We start from the raw sequence: 15,043 nt of genomic DNA, 5'->3' as shown, positions 1-15,043 counted from the left end.
GTGCAGGCCAGGCAGCAGGCTGTTAGCCAGCCTGCCAGCTTAGTGGAGTCTGCCACTAGCAGAGTCAGTGTAGTCAGCTCAGCTATCCCCATTGAGACCGTGTCTGTGCCTCGACCTAGGTTGGGCAAAACTAAACATGGCGGTGTTTGCCTTAGCAATCTCACTGGAATAAAGTCCTCCTCCATTCCTGCCATTATTGAAAGAGCTCGTGATACTTCACATCTCAAAATAGGGCTACTTAATGTTAAATCCCTCACTTCCAATACAGTTATAGTCAATGAACTAATCACTGATCATAATCTTGATGTGATTGGCCTGACTGAAACATGGCTTAAGCCTGACGAATTTACTGTGTTAAATGAGGCCTCACCTCCTGGTTACACTAGTGACCATATCCCCCATGCATCCCGCAAAGGCGGAGGTGTTGCTAACATTTATGATAGCAAATTTCAATTTACAAAAACCCCTGATGTTTTCGTCTTTTGAGCTTCTAGTCATGAAATAAATGCAGCCTACTCAATCACTTTTTATAGCTACCGTTTACAGGCCTCCTGGGCCATATACAGCATTCCTCACTGAGTTCCCTGAATTTCTATCGGACCTTGTAGTCATGGCAGATAATAATCTACATTTTGGTGACTTTAATATTCACATGGAAAAGTCCACAGACCCACTCCAAAAGGCTTTTCAGGGCCATCATCGACTCAGTGGGTTTAGTCCAACATGTCTCCAGATCTACTCACTGCCACAGTCATACTCTGGACCTAGTTTTGTCCCGTGGAATAAATGTTGTGGATCTTAATGTTTATCCTCATAATCGTGGACTATCGGACCACCATTTTATTACATTTGCAATCACAAATAATCTGCTCAGACCCCAACCAAGGATCATCAAAAGTTGTGCTATAAATTCTCGGACAACCCAAAGATACCTAGATTCCCTTCCAGACTCCCTCCGCCTACCCAAGGATGGCAGAGAACAAAAATCAGTTAACCACCTAACTGAGGAACTCAGTTGCACAATACCCTAGATGCAGTCGCACCCCTAAAAACCAAAAACATTTGTCATAAGAAACTAGCTCCCTGGTATACAGAAAATTCCCGAGCTCTGAAGCAAGCTTCCAGAAAATTGGAACGGAAATGGAGCCACACCAAACTGGAAGTCTTCCGATTAGCTTGGAAAGACAGTACCGTGCAGTATCGAAGAGCCCTCACTGCTGCTCGATCATCCTATTTTTCCAACTTAATTGAGGAAAATAAGAACAATCCAAAATGTATTTTTGATACTGTCGCAAAGCTAACTAAAAAGCAGCATTCCCCAAGAGCGGATGGCTTTCACTTCAGCAGTAATAAATTCATGAACTTATTTGAGGAAAAGATGATCATTAGAAAGCAAATTATGGACTCCTCTTTAAATCTGCGTATTCCTCCAAAGCTCAGTTGTCCCGAGTCTGCACAACTCTGCCAGGACCTGGGATCAAGGGAGACACTCAAGTGTTTTAGTACTATATCTCTTGAAACAATGATGAAAATAATCATGGCCTCTAAACCTTTAAGCTGCATACTGGACCCTATTCCAACTAAACTACTGTAAGAGCTGCTTCCTGTACTTAGCCCTCCTATGTTGAACATAATAAACGGCTCTCTATCCAACAGATGTGTACCAAACTCACTAAAAGTGGCAGTAGTAAAGCCTCTCTTGAAAAAGCCAAACCTTGACCCAGAAAATATAAAAAACTATCGGCCTATATCGAATCTCCTATTCCTCTCAAAAATGTTAGAAAAAGCTGTTGCGCAGCAACTCACTGCTTTCCTGAAGACAAACAATGTATATGAAACGCTTCAGTCTGGTTTTAGACCCCATCATAGCACTGAGACTGCACTTGTGAAGGTGGTAAATTACCTTTTAATGGTGTCAGACCGAGGCTCTGCATCTGTCCTCGTGCTCCTAGACCTTAGTGATGCTTTTGATACCATCGATCACCACATTCTTTTGGAGCGATTGGAAACCGAAATTGGTCTACACGGACAAGTTCTGGCCTGGTTTAGATCTTATCTGTCGGAAAGATATCAGTTTGTCTCTGACAAATCAACTCTAAATTTCGGTGTTCCACAAGGTTCCGTTTTAGGACCACTATTGTTTTCACTATATATTTTACCTCTTGGCAATGTCATTCGGAAACATAATGTTAACTTTCACTGCTATGCGGATGACACACAGCATGTATTCGATGAAACATGGTGAAGCCCCAAAATTGCCCTCGCTGGAAGCATGCGTTTCAGACATAAGGAAGTGGATGGCTGCAAATGTTCTACTTTTAAACTCGGACAAAACAGAAATGCTTGTTCTAGGTCCCAAGAAACAAAGAGATCTTCTGTTGAATCTGACAATTAATCTTGATGGTTGTACAGTTGTCTCAAATAAAACTGTGAAGGACCTCGGCGTTACCCTGGACCCTGATCTCTCTTTTGACAAACATATCAAGACTGTTTCAAGGACAGCTTTTTTCCATCTACGTAACATTGCAACAATGAGAAACTTTCTGTTAAAAAATGATGCAGAAAAATGTATCCATGCTTTTGGTCTTCTAGGTTTGACTACTGCAATGCTCTACTTTCCGGCTACCCGGATAAAGCACTAAATAAACTTCAGTTAGTGCTAAACACGGCTGCTAGAATCTTGGCTAGAACCAAAAAAGATTATCTCATAATACTCCAGTGCTAGCCTCTCTACACTTGCTTCCTGTTAAGGCGAGGGCTGATTTCAAGGTTTTACTGCTAACCTAGAAAGCATTACATGGGCTTGCTCCTACCTATCTTTCGATTTGGTCCTGCCGTACATACCTACACGTATGCTACAGTCACAAGACGCAGGCCTCCCAACTGTCCCTAGAATTTCTAAGTAAACAGCTGGAGGCAGGGCTTTCTCCCATACTAGAGCTCCATTTTTATGGAATGGTCTGCCTACCCATGTGAGAGACGCAGACTCGATCTCAACCTTTAAGTCTTTATTGAAAACGCATTTCTTCAGTAGGTCCTACGATTGTGTGTAGTCTGGCCCAGGGTTGTGAAGGTGAACGGTAAGGCAATGGAGCAACGAACCGCCCTTGCTGTCTCTGCCTGGCCGGTTCCCCTCTCTCCACTGGGATTCTCTGCCTCTAACCCTATTACAGGGGCTGAGTCACTGGCTTACTTGTGCTCTTCCATTCCGTCTCTAGGAGGGGTGTGTCACTTGAGTGGGTTGAGTCACTGACGTGATCTTCCTGTCTGGGTTGGCGCCCCCCCTTGGGTTGTGCCGTGGCGGAGATCTTTGTGGGCTATACTCGGCCTTGTCTCAGGATGGTAAATTGGTCGTGTCATGGAATATTGTCTCAGAAATATAACACTCTTAGAAGAACTTGTGAATTCAATATAGGCTTTAATACAGAGTAGCAAAGCCGTGCTGGTCCGCGGAACAACCAACCTCCCTGAGCTCCGGCTCTGCTTTTATACACATACAGCATATGGGTACATCCCATATGTAAATGAAATCATTCCCCTTAGTCCTTTCGCCACCATTATCTTTCAGTCTGAGTTCTTTGCTTGTTCATGCCCAATAACGCCCACATCTGCTCCGGGTTAGATTATAATGGTGGCGGGACCCCTTATGTCATCCAAAAAATAATACATTTATTGCATAATTATGTTTCACATGTTGGTCATTTTGCTACCATCCTCCTTCCTGTGTCCTCCTGACATTAGTATGTCCAGATGGCACAAATGTAATTATGGTCTTAGCCAATGTACTCATGTACATTAGCTTAATGTAATCTTTGGCATGTTATCCTACTCAGAGATGGCAGATGCACTGGGTGTCACCATTTCTCCATCTGGCCAATGTAATTATTGTCCTTACTACTTCCTGCTAATTCAATTATGTTTCTTCAGCATAGCAGCTGCATCTAGTTACATGTAGTTGCACCTAGTTACATTACATTAAGATCCACAGTGGTTGAATATATCCCTCTAGTGGTGTGGGGGCTGTGCTTTGGCAAAGTGGGTGGGGTTATATCCTGCCTGCTTGGCCCGGTCTGGGGGTATCGTCGGATGGGGCCACAGTGTCTCCCGACCCCTCCTGTCTCAGCCTCCAGTATTTATGCTGCAGTAGTTTATGTGTCGGGGGCTAGGTTCAGTCTGTTATATCTGGAGTATTTCTCCTGTCTTATCCGGTGTTCTGTGTGAATTTAAGTATGCTCTCTCTAATTCTCTCTCCCTTTCTCGCTCTCTTTCTTTCTTTCTTTCTTTCTTTCTTTCTTTCTTTCTTTCTTTCTTTCTTTCTTTCTTTCTTTCTTTCTCTGTGAGGACCTGAGCCTTAGGACCATGCCTCAGGACTACCTGGCCTGATGACTCCTTGCTGTCCCCATTCCACCTGGCCGTGCTGCTGCTCCAGTTTCAACTGTTCTGCCTGCGGCTATGGAACCCTGACCTCTTCACCGGACGTGCTACCTATCCCCGACCTGCTGTTTTCAACTCTCTAGAGACAGCAGGAGAGGTAGAGATACTCTAAATGATCGGCTATGAAAAGCCAACTGACATTTACTCCTGAGGTGCTGACCTGTTGCATCCTCGACAACCACTGTGATTATTATTATTTGACCCTGCTGGTCATCTACGAACATTTGAACATCTTGGCCATGTTCTGTTATAATCTCCACCCGGCACAGCCAGAAGAGGACTGACCACCCCTCATTGCCTGGTTCCTTTCTAGGTTTCTTCCTGGTTCTGGCCTTTCTAGGGAGTTTTTCCTAGCCACCGTGCTTCTACACCTGCATTGCTGGTTGTTTGGGGTTTTAGGCTGGGTTTCTGTACAGCACTTTGAGATATCAGCTGATGTAAGAAGGGCTTTATAAATACGTTTGATTTGATTTGATTTGTTGCATTTATATTTTTGTTCATTATACTATTACCTAAGACCTTCATAAACATAAGCAAATTATTTATGCCATATCATATATGAAATGTATGAATTACACTGTTAGAATGTTGCAGTTTAGTCCCAGTGGTTCTAGTGTGCACACATAGTAGGTCCAGTGAAAAAAACGTGACCCCTATGAAAATCAAATGCCTGTCCAACTGATTCATTCTGGCGCCGGCCCTGGCGCTATTGAAACTAAGACAACTCAAAAGCCACATAGAAATTGGAAATGTGTATTAAATTACTGGTTAGAGCAGTGGTTTTCAACCGGTGTGCCGTGAGAAACTGAAACGGTGTACCGTGAAACTTTTCCTAATCGTGATCCTTTTTTTGAACATTCATATAAACTCAGCAAAAAATGAAACATCCCTTTTTTAGGACCCTGTCTTTCAAAGATAATTTGTAAAAATCCAAATAACTTGACAGATCTTCATTGTAAAGGGTTTAAACACTGTTTCCCATGACTGTTCAATGAACCATACACAATTAATGAACACGTACCTGTGGAACGGTCATTAAGACACTAACAACTTACAGACGGTAGGCAATTAAGGTCACAGTTATGAAAACTTAGGACACTAAAGAGGCCTTTCTACTGACTCTGAAAAACACCAAAAGAAAGATGCCCAGGGTCCCTGCTCATCTGCGTGAACATGCCTTGGGCATACTGCAAGGAGGCATGAGGACTGCAGATGTGGCCAGGGCAATAAATTGCAATGTCCGTACTGTGAGACATCTAAGACAACACTACAGGGAGACAGGACGGACAGCTGATCGTCCTCGCAGTGGCAGACCATGTGTAACAACACCTGCACAGGATCGGTACATCCGAACATCACACCTGCGGGACAGGTACAGGATGGCAACAACAACTGCCCGAGTTACACCAAGAACGCACAATCCCTCCATCAGTGCTCAGACTGTCCACAATAGGCCTGGAGAGGCTGGATTGAGGGCTTGTAGGCCTGTTGTAAGGCAGGTCCTCACAAGACATCACCGGCAACAACGTCGCCTATGGGCACAAACCCATCGTCGCTGGACCATACAGGACTGGCAAAAAGTGCACTTCACTGACAAGTCGTGGTTTTGTCTCATCAGGGGTGATGGTCGGATTCGCGTTTATCATCGAAGGAATGAGCGTTACACCGAGGCCTGTACTCTGTAGCGGGATCGATTTGGAGGTGGAGGGTCCATCATGGTCTGGGGTGGTGTGTCACAGCATCATCGGACTGAGCTTGTTGTCATTACAGGCAATCTCAACGCTGTGCATTACAGGGAAGACATCCTCCTCCCTCATGTGGTACCCTTCCTGTAGGCTCATCCAGACATCACTCTCCAGCATGACAATGCCACCAGCCATACTGCTCGTTCTGTGCGTGATTTCCTGCAAGTCAGGAATGTCAATGTTCTGCCAGGGCCAGCGAAGAGCCCGGATCTGAATCCCATTGAGCACGTCTGGGACCTGTTGGATCGGAGGGTGAGGGCTAGGGCCATTCCCCCCAGGAATGTCCGGGAACTTGAGGGTGCCTTGGTGGAAGAGTGGGGTAACATCTCACAGCAAGAACTGGCAAGTCTGGTGCAGTCCATGAGGAGGAGATGCACTGCAGTACTGCACCAGATACAGACTGTTACTTTTGATTTGAACCCCCTCTTTGTTCAGGGACACATTATTTCGTTTCTGTTAGTCACATGTCTGTGTAACTTGTTCAGTTTATGTCTCAGTTGTTGAATCTTGTTATGTTCATACAAATATTTACACATGTTAAGTTTGCTGAAAATAAACGCAGTTGACAGTGAGAGGACGTTTCTTCTTTTGTTGAGTTTATAAGCGTGACCTGTGGAATGCAGATTGAATTTTGATTGAGAGCACCAGCGTTGCTCAGATAATACATTGAATGGCAGGCACATGGATACATATGTATCGTTGTTTCAAATCCAGTGTGCTCAGGCTGTATAATTTGAGAGGCATGCATCACCAGCCAAGTCATTTGTATAATTTTACTTCGCCTGTGAGAATCATTAGCACAGGCAAGACTGATTATGCATAGCTGTACCACAGCATATGCCATAGAAACAAACGGAGCATGGCTTTTACAATGCAGAAAACCGCTAGTCTCTAGCTCAAACCTTTCAAAACTAAGAGCTATTTTAACAGAGCTACATTTGTTTCTCTCTGGCGCAGTTTGCGGGACTCTCTTAAAGGGGTACACACAAATCAATAATCATGAGTAAGGAACTATGAAACTAAGATAATAGTTCAAATGAACCCAATTTAATCTTTAAAAAAAAGTATGGATCAGATTAGATAAATGTCATTATCACTAAATAAATTAATAGTGACATTTTACGTCTGCAGCAAGAATTGTTATTTCAGGTGTACCACAGTTCAAAAAAGGTTGGAAACCGCTGGGTTAGAGGACAACCTGAATGCAGAACACAGCCAGCAACATTTTGTAGTGTTGGATTTTGATTGGTGGTTGCCAAAATGGAAATCGAAACGCAAAATGTAATATTTTTCTGATTATTATTTGGTTGTTGGAGTTCCACCTGCATCTGGACACATACTAAGACACCGATGCCTTTCGAATCAACGAAAAAAGCATAACCAAGTAAAGGTTGGTCTAAAAAAACTGTACCACGCTTAAATGGAGGCTAGTTAGCCATTTTATCTAAATCAGCTAATTGTGAATGTGCAGCAATCAGCCCGTTCAATTCACACTAATAAGTGGGTAAACCCTAAAACACATTACAAATATTGTTAGGCTACATGAGTTTAAAAGTGCCCAGTACAGCCTACCCTCTACATCACTGACTTCAACCATGCAAGATCTGACATAAGATCAATGGGCAAGTTCATTCCACTTCGAGAGCAACAGCGAGAGTCGGGTCAAACTGGAGAGTCCATCATCACTCTCTCGCTTCTAGATCGGCTGCCAGCATGCTACCTGTCATGCCAAACTATATATTAATTTCAACCGAAAATAGTCCACAGCTCTTCATACAGACACACCTGCTGTACAACTAAAGGACGGAGCCAAGACAGCCAACAACACTGTCATAGGCTGCTGTGATTTACGGCATTATCATGACCAACAAGCTCACTGACCCAACGTTGTAAAAATGCAACAATTCCTAAACTGTAAGACTCTTAACCATTATGTTAACAATGACATACATTACTGCATCTTCTTATACCCATGGCTGTATATTCTAGTGGACATGATAGGCTAATTCATCAATACCCTCTGAAACTTTAACTCTCACTCTCACTCACCTCGCTCTGGTAATGTTAACCTGCCTCCGCGCGAAAACGACAACCCCGGTCCCCGAACGCTTATCATCCGCCGGGCAGTGTAGTCACTTATGTTCGCTAAATCCGTTCAAGTTGAATAAACAGTCCTCAGGTTGTGCTTTCAATGTTCTCCCGCCACAGGTGAAACTTACAAAATGTGTTGCCGTTGGTAACCTACCCCCTAGTTCCAATGTGCTCTGGCTGTCGTTTCTGTAGCCCAGTAGTGCGATTTGAAGATGCTCCGCTCTTTTCAAGCGTGGTCTCTTGCTCTGTACGGAACAGGCAAAACGCTCGGTTGATAAGCTATCATTCACCGGGAAACGGGAGCAGGAGAGAGAGAGAAAGAGAGCGAAACGGGAGCAGGAGAGAGAGAGAGAGCGAGAGGGCGCCCTTGCTATGGTGGATAGGCGGGAGGGACATGCGCGCAGTGGGAGATCGAGCAAGTAGGGTAAGGTACAGTGCACCCACACTCGCAGGTATCATCTTACATAAAGAGCTCTTCTGAAATATTTCTTCTGAAATAAAGATCTATCTATCTATATCAAGCTTCATTATAAATTATTAAATATAGCCACCTATGTAGATTATGTTTCCATTTTTCTGCTGTTAATGTGAGCTGTGTCTATCAAAATTATACCCATGCATGAACGACAGATAGAGAGGGGGTGGAGAGTATGCACTGACTTTTAAATTTTTTAGGAGCATTTGCATTACATTTACTTAATTTAGCGGACACATTTTGGTTACTGGCCAAACGCTCTTAATCGCTAGACTACATGCTGCCTGCCTGATCAGGGTACTTGCTGTCATACATGTGCAATGCCTAATCATGTTTATCTTCATTTTATCGTCAGTAAAATGTAGGCCTAAACTATGAACAAAATACAGTGCAACACTGAATTTCGAATTTCGAATCAAGTTAAGAAAACAAACGCTGATCTCGTGACTCTGAATCACAGTCAAGCATTATAAACATTAAACACAAAATAATCATTATATCAGAGGAGTTTGGTTGACTACCAAATGTCTTTTTCACTGCCAGTGAATGCTCAGTACAACTTTTCAAAAGAGAGTAAAATTCATACAAATTATTTCTCTATATCTATCCCGTCATTTCTACTATATGTAGCCGTTAGTGTATAGACTGACATTGCCTGTTTTAATAATTTCCCCTTTTATTATTCCAAGTCTTTTCAAACAGATTGTCATATTTCCGGGACAATGTATTGATGTGTATTCAGCTCTGACAATGGGCTGACTGTTACATGCTTATGGACTCTTAGAGACGCAGTGACAGTAAATTAAGAGAGGAACCCACACACTTCAAACCATAGACAATGAATGCAGACTGACACACACACACTTGACAATGAGACAATTTTTTGTAATCTGAGGGAAATATGTGCTGTCCTGGGGCTCTGTGGGGTCTGTTTGTGTTTGTGATTAGAGCCCCAGGACCAGCTTGCTTAGGGGGGGCTCTTCTCCAGGTGAATCTCTCTGTAGGTGATGGCTTGAGAATGGATGGAAGGTTTGAGAATCACCTCCTTTTAGGTGGTTGTAGAATTTAACAGCTCTTTTCTGGATTTTGATAATTAACGGGTATCAGCCTAATTCTGCTCTGCATGCATGATTTGGTATTTTACATTTGACACAGAGGATATTTTTGCAGAATTCTGCATGCAGAGTCTCAATTTGGTTTTTGTCCCATTTTGTGAATTCTTGGTTGGTGAGCGGATCCCAGACCTCACAACCATAAAGGGCAATCGGTTCTATAACTGATTCAGGTATTTTTAGCCAGATCCTAGTTGGTATGTCTAATTTTATGTTCCTTTTGATGGCATAGAAGGCCCTTCTTGCCTTGCCTCTCAGATCGTTCACTGCTTTGTGGAAGTTACCTGTGGCGCTGATGTTCAGGCCAAGGTATGTATAGTTTTTTGTGTGCTCTAGGGCAGCGGTTCCCACACTTTTTATAGTCCCGTACGCCTTCAAACATTCAACATCCAGCTGCGTACCCCCTCTAGCACCAGGGTCAGCGCACTCTCAAATGTCGTTTTTTGTCGTCATTGTAAGCCTGCCATACACACACTGTGTGATACATTTATTAAATATAAGAATGAATGTGAGTTTTTGTCACAACACGACTCGTGGGAAGTGACAAAGAGCTCTTATAGGACCAGGGCACAAATAATAATATAATAGTAATAATTAATAATTTTACTCTTTATTTAACCATCTTACATATAAAACCTTATTTGTTCCTCGAAAAATGTGAATAACTCACCACAGGTTAATGAAAAGGGTGTACTTGAAAGGCTGCACATAACTCTGCAATGTTGGGTTGTATTGGAGAGAGTCTCAGTCTTAAATAATGTTCCACACACAGTCTGTGCCTGTATTTAGTTTTCCTGCTAGTGAGGGCCAAGAATCCACTCTCACATAGGTATGAGGTTGCAAAGGGCATCAGTGTTTTAACAGCGCGATTTGTCAAGGCAGGATACTCTGAGCACAGCCCAATCCAGAAATCCAATCCAGCAACCTGTCGTTTGCCTGCCCCTGTGGTTACAATAGAAGTGTTACTTCACAGTCTGCACTTGAGTCTTACCTTGATTCCTGATAGTACGAACTGGCCATGACTGACCCAGCAGACTTGGACCAGCTCCGCCACGCCATCTCCTCCCAAGGAGCCCTCATTGGTAACCCTCATTGGTAGACACGAGGAGATGCTTCCTGGTCTGATGGAAGGGTTCTAGGACATGGCCGAACGTCACGACCTAGCATTGGACGCTTTGCAGTAACAATTCCGTGGGTTGCCTACTAGGCAGCCTACCACGACTGTAACCTCCCAGCCCCTCAGTAACCCAGCTGGTAGCAGTGCCGTCACCCCGTTTTCCCGGGAACCCCGCTTACCTCCCCCGGAGTGCTACGATGAAGATTCCAGAACCTGCTGGGCCTTTCCCTCCCAGTGCTCCCTCGTTTTTGAGCTGCAGCCTTCTTCGTTCCCCTCGGACCGCTCGATGACAGCGTACATTATTACCCTGATGTCCATGAGGGCACTTGCATGGGCCACTGCGGTGTGGGAGCAACAATCCACCGTCTGCCTCAGTCTGGATCTATTCATTGCGGAGGTGAGAAAGGTTTTTGAGGCTCCAGTGTCCAGAAGAGAGGCTGCTCGGTTGTTACTCCAGCTTCGGCAGGGCTCCCTCAGTGTGGCAGACTATGCGGTGGAGTTCCGCACGCTGGTAGCGGAGGGTACCTGGAATCCGGAAGCGCTGTTCGACACATTCCTGCACAAATTATCGGCCGGGATAAAGAACAAGCTTGCAGCCCGTGAACTATCGACTGATCTCGACTCAATCATCACCTTAACCATCCAGATTGATGGACTGTTACGGGAACGTAGGAGGGAGAAGAGATCTGATTGCGGTCCCAATCGCTCATTCAAGGATCCCACCTTGCACCTGATGAAACTCAGAAGTCCCTGAGAGGATCCAAGCTTACCCAAGTCCTCCGAAGACTGCCGAGTTGCCTCTTCCCGAGCCGATGCAGGACATTTGCAGGACATTTGACTTCATATTCTAGTAGGGTGAGGTCCTACTAGTTCTAGTGCCATGTTCTAGTGCCCTTGCCAATTCGTTGATTTATATGTTGAAGAGGGTGGGGCTAAAGCTCCATCCCTGTCTCACCCCTGTGGGATGTTTTTTTTTCCCCCAACACCACTTTCCATCAATTTGTATAGCAGACCCTCATGCCAAATTGAGTCCAAAGTTTTTTTTATTAACCTGTTGGGGATCTTATCCCGGTATTGGGATTTATTGTCAAGAGACCATGGCGGGAAATTCAAAACTGCAAGAATCTAATAATTTCAATTTCTCAAACAATCAACTATTTTTCACCATTTGAAAGATAAACATCTCCTAAATCCAACCACATTGTCCGATTTCAAAGAGGCTTTACGGCGAAAGCATAAAGTTAGGTTATGTTAGGAGAGTACATTGAAAATAGCTGTGTGTAATGTTTTGTCAATTCAAAGACGGGCGTCATCAAAAGCAGATAACCAGCTAAAATTATGCACTAACCTTTGACAATCTTCCTCAGATGACACTCCTAGGACATTATGTTATACAATACATGCATTTTTTGTTCCATCAAGTTCATATTTATATCCAAAAACAGTATTTTATTGTAGCGGTGAAATTCAGAATTTTTTTCCCCTCAAATGCTTCCGGTGATCAACGTTACAATTTACAAAATTACTATTCGAAAACATTGGTAAATTATAATATTGTCATTCAAAGAATTATAGTTTAACATTTCGTAAATGCTACTGCATTGCCAGATTTCAAAATAACTTTACTGGGAAATCACACTTTGCAATAAACAAACGGGGTGCTGTGCTAAGAACAATAGGCTAGGATATACAGGTTAGCACCATCTAATATCAATAATACTATTGTCAATAATCCCTTACCTTTGATTATCTTCATCCATTGGCACTTCCAGGAATCCCAGGTCCACAACAAATGTGGTTTCTTTCGACAAAGTTCATAATTTATGTCCAAATAACTCCAAGTTTTTCCATGTTGTTAGGCTTCGGTAGGCTACTCAAAAGTCACGACGAAAAGTTTAAAAAAATGATCTATTTACGTTCGTTCAAACATGTCAAACGTTGTTTAGCATCAATCTTTAGGACCATTTTTAACGTGAAACATCAGTAATGTTTCAACCCGACCTCTCCTGTGTCTTGAAAAACGTTTTTGAAAAATGTCTCGCCTCACATGAACTCACATGAATGCGCAGGTGCGGGCAATAATGAAGTGACGACATCCCAGGGACGTCAACTTCTCTTCCTTGTCATCCGGTCTCTGTTCATCATAGACACTTCAAACAACTTTATAAAGATCGTTGACATCTAGTGGAAGCCGTAGGAAGTGCGAAATGAATCCTTTGTCACTGTGTGATCTATTAGCAATGACTCGAAAAATAGTACAGCCACAAAATTCTCATTTCCTGGTTGTAATTTTCTCAGGTTTTTGCTTGCCAGATGAGTTTGTTATACTTACAGACACCATTCAAACAGTTTTAGAAAATTCTGAGTGTTTTCTATCCAACTCTGTTAACCTGTTAGGGCTAGGGGGCAGTATTGACACAGCTGGATAAAAAAGGTAATCAAACTTTTATAATAGTAAATCTGATTTTGGTGAAAGATAAACTTGCCGGGTGTCTAAACAGCTAGCCCGTGATGGCTGGGCTATGAACTTAGAATATTGCAAAATGTGCTTTCACCAAAAAGCTATTTTAAAATCAGATATATCGAGTGCATAGAGGAGTTCTGTGTCTATAATTCTTAAAATAATTGTTATGCTTTTTGTGAACGTTTATCATGAGTAATTTAGTAAATTGTTAGCAAATTCCCCGGAATCTAATGTTTTGCTTTCGCTGTAAAGCCTTTTTGAAATCGGACAGTGTGGTTAGATAAAGGAGAGTCTTGTCTTTAAAATGCTGTAAAATAGTCATATGTTTGAAAAATTGAAGTTTTTGTATTTTTGAGGAATTTGTAATTCGCGCCACGCCTATCATTGGATATTGGAGCAGGTGGATATTGGAGCTAGCGGAACGTCAAGATGTAAGAGGTTAAAGACAAGACTCTCGTTAATCTAACCACACTGTCCGATTTCAAAAAGGCTTTACAACGAAAGCAAAACATTAGATTATGTCAGCAGAGTACCCAGCCAGAAATAATCAGACACCCATTTTTCAAGCTAGCATATAATGTCACAAAAACCCAGAAGACAGCTAAATGCAGCACTAACCTTTGATGATCTTCATCAGATGACACACCTAGGACATTATGTTATACAATACATGCATGTTTTGTTCAATGAAGTTCATATTTATATCAAAAAACTGCTTTTTACATTAGCATGTGACGTTCAGAACTAACATACCCCCCGCAAACTTCCGGGGAATTTACTAACAATTTACTAAATTACTCACGATAAACATTCACAAAAAGCATAACAATTATTTTAAGAATTATAGATACATAACTCCTCTATGCACTCGATATGTCCGATTTTAAAATAGCTTTTTGGTGAAAGCACATTTTGCAATATTCTAAGTACATAGCCCAGCCATCACGGGCTAGCTATTTAGACACCCGGCAAGTTTAGCCTTCACCAAAATCAGATTTACTATAACAAAAATGTTATTACCTTTGTTGTCTTCGTCAGAATGCACTCCCAGGACTTCTACTTCAATAACAAATGTTGGTTTGGTCCCAAATAATCCATCGTTATATCCGAATAGCGGCGTTTTGTTCGTGCGTTCCAGAAACTATCCGAAATGGTAAATCAGGGTCGCGGGCATGGCGCAATTCGTGACAAAAAATTTCTAAATATTCCATTACCGTACTTCGAAGCATGTCAACCGCTGTTTAAAATCAATTTTTATGCAATTTATCTCGTAAAAAAGCGATAATATTCCGACCGGGAATCTCCTTTTCGGCAAACAGAGGAAAAATCACAAAGACGGGGGCGGCCAGTGCACGCGCCTAAGCCCACAGTCCCTTGATCGGCCACTTGAGAAAGACGATAATGTGTTTCAGCCTGGGGCTGGAATGACGACATTCAGGTTTTTCCCGGGCTCTGAGCGCCCATGGAAGACGTAGGAAGTGTCACGTTAGAGCAGAGATCCTTTGTAAAAGATAGAGATGGCAAAGAAGTTCAAGAAATGGTCAGACAGGCCACTTCCTGTAAAGGAATCTCTCAGGTTTTGACCTGCCATTTGAGTTCTGTTAT

At 42.8% G+C, this 15,043-nt stretch overlaps 1 protein-coding gene across 1 annotated transcript in view; it reads right to left on the bottom strand.

Annotated features, from left to right (window-relative positions):
- Positions 1-8,688, bottom strand: part of LOC106612973 (zinc finger matrin-type protein 4) — a 149,310-nt gene extending 140,622 nt beyond the window's left edge. The window contains exon 1 of the mRNA XM_082967799.1: positions 8,229-8,688. The gene's annotated coding sequence lies outside the window, so the exon portion shown is untranslated. The remainder of the gene's footprint in view (positions 1-8,228) is intronic.
- Between the last annotated feature and the right edge of the window lie 6,355 nt (positions 8,689-15,043).

The sequence above is a fragment of the Salmo salar genome, chromosome 01, assembly GCF_965601325.2.
Source record: "Salmo salar chromosome 01, fSalSal1, whole genome shotgun sequence".
Classification (NCBI taxonomy): Eukaryota; Metazoa; Chordata; class Actinopteri; order Salmoniformes; family Salmonidae; genus Salmo; species Salmo salar.
The sequence above is the reverse complement of the archived record's forward strand: the minus strand, read 5'-3'. Positions and strand labels throughout refer to the sequence as shown.